The sequence below is a fragment of the Ursus maritimus genome, unplaced genomic scaffold (assembly GCF_017311325.1).
Source record: "Ursus maritimus isolate PB19 unplaced genomic scaffold, ASM1731132v1 scaffold_18, whole genome shotgun sequence".
Taxonomy (NCBI): Eukaryota; Metazoa; Chordata; class Mammalia; order Carnivora; family Ursidae; genus Ursus; species Ursus maritimus.
The window spans coordinates 43,214,331-43,220,226 of NW_024424230.1; the positions used below are offsets into that span (position 1 = coordinate 43,214,331).

At 42.4% G+C, this 5,896-nt stretch overlaps 1 long non-coding RNA gene across 1 annotated transcript; it reads right to left on the reverse strand.

Annotated features, from left to right (window-relative positions):
- Nucleotides 1–1,076: 1,076 nt before the first annotated feature.
- On the reverse strand, nucleotides 1,077–4,383 carry LOC103663200. The gene is made up of 3 exons (XR_568704.2): nucleotides 4,067–4,383; nucleotides 2,430–2,482; nucleotides 1,077–1,129 (listed from the first exon to the last, which is right to left on the reverse strand). It is a non-coding gene; the product is annotated as an uncharacterized LOC103663200 (long non-coding RNA).
- Between the last annotated feature and the right edge of the window lie 1,513 nt (nucleotides 4,384–5,896).

The following is a 5,896-nucleotide window of genomic DNA, read 5'->3' on the forward strand; positions in this document are numbered from 1 at the left end:
AGATAACCTGGGCCTGAGTCACAGATGGGTTAATGATGTGGCTTTAGACAAAAATACTCTGGGGCTCCACGACAGCCCCTCAGGGGTGGTTCTAAAGGACAGTGGTAAAGGGAATTTCTCACAGATGGCAGAGCTGCAAGGAAATGTATTTGTTCATTCACTTTACATGGAAGGAATAGCCTGAGAGGTAGATATGCAATGGTCCCTGGGTAGAAACCAATGGTTTGGCTTTGTTCACGAAAAAGCCTATAAAAAATGAGATTGAAGGACCAAGGAAAATGAGATCTGTGGAGGAGGTATGTGGCTGGATGGATATGGAAATGGGCACAAACACTGGATGCAGATCTCTGTGTCTTGGGTTATCCACCCCAAGGGAGGTTCTCAACAATCACATCAGCAGGCTGACCATCAGTTTGCCCCTTTGTTCTACCTCCTCAATGTGGATACAGCGGACCCACTAGCAATGAAGGCAATGCCTGGGTCCAACAGCATGACTCCCCATTACCAAAACAGATCTAGCTACTTCTCCTACTGAATGCCCTATATGTTTGCAGCAGAGACCAGACAGCTACTTGGCATCAAATGGTTGCATTGGACCTCTTCCACTATGGAGCGAGCAGCAGTGTGTCCTACTGGAATCTACTTCTACTCCAAGTGTTGGTTTGCCGTTAGCACCATCATCAGCACCACTATCCAGAACACTCAAAAAGACTGATCTAGTGACAGGCGTCCCCCCAAACACTTCCTCCAGACAAGGGACTTATTTTATGGCAAATGAAGTATGACAATGTGTACACAACCATGGAATCCACTAGACTGGCCATGTATTGTTTTACCCAGAAATAACCAGCAAAAGATGGAGTGGCCTGTGAGAGCCTGAGCTGGTGCAGCAGCTTGAGCACAGCACCTTTCTGGGTCGGGGCACTGACCTTCAGGATGTAGGACATATACTGAATGGCAGTGCTGTGTCCCAATAACTGGAATTTGAGGCTCTCAAATACATGGTGGAGGAAGGATCATTCCCCCTCGCCATTACTCACAGGCAATGACTTGCAGAATTTGGTCTTCCCATCCCTGGAAACAGACTCTGCTGGGTTCAATTTCCAGGTTCCTGGAGGGAAATTTTCAACTAGGAAAAACAATAAAGTCCCATTAACTTTCTGAACACTTTGAACTCCTCAAGCCGTTGGGGGAAAAGGCAAAGAAAAAAATCACTAGCAAGAGGCCTTGACTCTGATCTCCATAGGAAACTAGAGATGCTACAACCCGATAAGGGCAGGAAAACAGACGTCTAGAACTCGGTGGATTCCTTGAATGTCTCTTAGCGCTTTCATTCTCAATGAGAACAGTAAATTGACAGTTGCAGCAACCACAATCCAAAGAACATAAAGCAACTAAATGTTTCAGATCCCTGAAGAATGAGACCAGACAAGCAGTAACACCAGACAAGCAATCCGCACAAGCAAAGGTGCCAGCTGAGGATGAGGAAATTTAGAATGGGTGATGCAGGTGGCAAGTAGTGAATACCTATTACGATCTTGAGAGAAGCTGCAGCAAGAGGGAAACTTCTTATTTTATTCTTTTAGAAATTTTGGTTTTGAAAGAAATTCTACTCAATTGGATTTATTATGTCCCACTTGGAAAGAAAGTGACGGTAACTTGTTTTCACAAAAGTGGAGGATCATGTCATAGTGTGGGAGGAGGTAATGGTAGGCAGAAGCAGATCTGGGTGGTACAAGGTGGGGACAGGATCAGAAACCTCACAGATACCACTTCAGACCTTCTCAGCCTTACCCACCTTCTAGTTCAGCTACCACAGAAGCAACCAGCTTGGTATGGGCTCCGACTAACTTCGCATAGGCTCACAGCCCCTTTCCTTATGCGTGCGCTCATGGCCTCTAGGGTCTCTCCCCAGGACTTCCCTATTAACAGCTTATGGGAGCTTTAACACCCCACTGGGTAAACTTCTGGCCAATGAAAAACAGGAACTGACAGATAAATTCTTCTCTTTCTTGAGATGCTGGGGTTTTTTTTCAGAGGCTGTGACAGTCCCTCAGTACCAGGCTATTAATCACCCTTCACGGCAGTCAGCTAGGTAATGAATTCTTAAATCTGCTCTCTCTCCGTCTCTGCCTCGCTCTTCTTGTCTCTGCCTCTTGCTCTCTAGGACAGGTCCCCCGGACTTTATCAGCTCGAGTGTGATCATAAAAGAAGAACAACTAAGAGTGGAATAGAAAGAGGGATTTTTAAATAAGGATTTCACTTTATAGCATGCGTGAAACTGTGCAAGAGTTTGGGCGTAGCTGATGTTTATGTGTGTGGTGCTAGTCAGGGCAAGCGTTTGGGAAAGATAAATGCATGTGCAGTGGGTGAGAGCAGGACAAACTGGAACCCAGAAGGGTGAGCTGTAATCCCGGACAAACGTGTACCTGTGTCAGTCTCTTGCCACCTGGAAGTCTCCATCTTCCTTGATGCAGATGACCTATGGGGGTCACAAATCAGGTAAGTGGAAGGTGAAAATCTGACATGGGCAGCAGGAGCAGCTCACCTGGCTTATGAACAAAGGGCTCAAAGGTCTTGTGAAAACAGCAACCACAATGGAGAAATGGAAGTTATGTGTTATATATGGTCTCGGAAACACGTACATCCATTTGCCACAGCAGAGCTATCTAGAGCCACTGAGTACCAAACCTGCCAACAGTAGAAAACACTCTCCTACTCCACTCCGAACTGACTCCTGATGCTAATATGACACCATATCCGTCCCCAGCAGCATCAGCCAGTCACCTAATGGCTGATTGATTACATAGAGTCACTCCCATTACAGGAGGAGCAGTGATCTTCTCATTACTACTTCCAGTCATCCACTATTGAACTTTTCAGCTGGGTCTAACTTTATATTCCTTTCACGCTGACCCTACACCCTATGATCCACTCCCACACATGTTCCCGAAATATCTAGAGTTATAAACTGCAAAAAAAAAAAAAAAAAAGTCTCAGTTAGGAATATAAGGACTGTGTAGACTGGCAGAGTAGTGTCAGAAGAACTAAAGGATTCATAGGGGCGCCTGGGTGGCACAGCGGTTGGGCGTCTGCCTTTGGCTCAGGGCAGATCCCGTTGTTCTGGGATCGAGCCCCACATTAGGCTCCTCCGCTGTGGGTCTGCTTCTTCCTCTCCCACTCCCCCTGCTTGTGTTCCCTCTCTCGCTGGCTGTCTCTGTCTCTGTCGAATAAATAAATAAAATCTTTAAAAAAAAAAAAAAAAGAAGAACTAAAGGATTCAAGATCCCCAAGTTTATGAAAATATGCCCATTCCAATTTTTAGAATCCCTCTCTTTCTCAGTCAGTACTTATTTAACCAAGAGATCCAGGGAAATTGGAAATTCATTTTATATTGTAACCGAGCTACCTACAGGATTAGAATTTGGGTTTGATTTCAGAAACCTCAGCCCTGTACCTACAGAATATAGGGTTAGGAGGATGGGGGGCACTCATAGAGACATTCAGGTTCCTTATGTGGATCTTGTACTGAAAATTTAAAGCACTGAGTTTATCATTTTCTTTCCCCAAGCTCTCCACATACTTAGAAGCAACCAACCAATCCTACTAATATGGTAGCAAATACTTGATCACCTAAAGCCATACCTTCTGTGAGCACTTCATTACAGAGGAAAACTGAATTAAACGTTTGCCACTAGATGTGATGAACTACCAGTGTTCCTCTTATGACTGTAAACAGTGTCATTAATGCTTTTAAATCTAATCGATTAAAGAACCAATTCCAGATAATTTAGAGAACCCAACCTTAAGGTTCTGTTTTTGTTCCCCAGTACCAAATTTTGTAACAGTCAGCGTTTGATCAACAAGCAGACCGTAAGAAGTGATATTCAACACAGAGATTTATTGTAGGAATTTGACCTAATACCGTTTGGGAGCTGGTTAAACAGTCTATGTATGACTGTTTATTCTGTGTCCAGAGTGTCCTGAAGTGAGCAAAGGAGGCAGTCGGGAAGGAAAGACAGACATGAAGTGGAGAAGATCAGGACAAAGGATAACCTGCACTTACCTCTCATGGCCTCCAAGCCTTCAACTTTGCTGATGCAAGTGACCTCATGAGCAGCGGGTGACCTTCATTGCAGAACAACATCTACATTTGGCTCAGCGGTCGGAGAAGCTAACAGAGGCAGCCCGAGATGGCCAGTCTGTTCTTTTATCTGTAAGTCAGACCAAACTAAAATAATTCTACAAAAGTTAACAAGTCTTTCATTTTTCGCAGGACTATTTGAAAACCTTTTCATATATCCTGAAATTGCAAGCTAAAATTGAATTTAAGGTGCTCTTTCAATAAGTGAATCATGCATTTTTTTCTAAATAATTAGTGGCACAAACTCAGAGAAATAAAGCTACTGAATTCTCATAAGTGTAATTTATATTATTCTAGCTCTGTTTGCGCTGATTTATTTTTTTATATTTTCCCATTATATTTAATTTAATTTTAAAATATTTATTTAACTCCCCCTTTGTACATGCAAACTCTGTGGGAGATAGGCATGTAATAAGATCCTGCACCAAAGATCATATAATTCAGAAGAGAAAATGCAAATTTTTTTAAAACTCAGAGTATGATAAATTTAATACAATAACATTAAAGAACTTTTTATGATAATTTGAAGGAATGAGAAATCACATCTGTGAGTGGAGAAACTCAGAAATGATATATTAAAGGAGTGGCATTAAAGCCGAATTTTAAAGCTTGAACTGGGCTCTTACCAGAGTGGAGGAATAGGAAAAGATCTTTCAAGGCAAAGAGCATGCAGTATAGGCAATGATGTGTTTAAGAGGAAGCACAGAGTGGTTTCTGGTAACAGAGACTTTTTCAGATCAGCTGGTGTGTGAGTGGGATCTAGGGGAGAAGAAAGGTAGGTGGAAGGGATAGATTAGGGAACTATTGCTGGGTTTAGGAGTTGGTGCTGGGTAGCGACGAGGGCACGTATTGCATGGTGCACTGGGTGTTATACGCAACTAATGAATCATCGAACTTTACATCAGAAACCAGTGTACGGCGACTAACATAATAAAAAATATTATTGTAAAAAAATATATATAAAAATATAAAAAATATATATAAAAAATATTAAAAATATTATTATAAAAAAAAGGAGTTGGTGCTTTACTTAGCAGTCCATAGAGAGGCACTGGGAATTTTTAAACAGGAGAATGACAAGTTCAAAGCCGTGCTCCAGGAAGGTTTATTTGGCAGTTGTCTGTAGAGAGGAGAACTGTAATGAATTAGAAAGACTGGGAAATGGGGGACCTGGCCAAATCTAACCTCTGTCTAATTTAGGGCAAGTCATGTCCTCCACTGGACCTCAGTTTTTTTCCACAGAAAATCAGAAGGGGGATTTAGTTATCCCTAAATGTCCTTTCAGCTCTAAAAAGTTTTTTAAAAGGCCAATAGTAAAAGGCTTTGCAGAAATGAAACCTTAAAATAAGGGACTCTTACACACGTGGCTTACTTTACCGTAGAGAAATTACAGTGGGGATTAAAAAGAAAACATTCCTTTCTGATATTCTGTAATCATTGGGGAACGTCTTTTCTCAAAGAGCTATCCAAATGATTTAATCCCATGCTAGCTCCATAAAGAAGTTAGCAAGCAGTTTTAATAGCAACAATGCCCCCCCTTATCTATATACTTTCTTAAACAACTCTTAAGAAATGGCTGGAGTTACAAAAGAGCCAACATGGTAAGTGAGCAAGCAGATCTGGGAAAGAGAACCTGAGACAGGTCCCCAGTTTCTAGGGAACAGCTCAAAAGCTGTCACCGTCCCCTGTGCCCTCTGCCCCCCCACCCCCGAAGACCAAGGAAAGGCAACGAGCAGGCAGCTAACCTAAAAG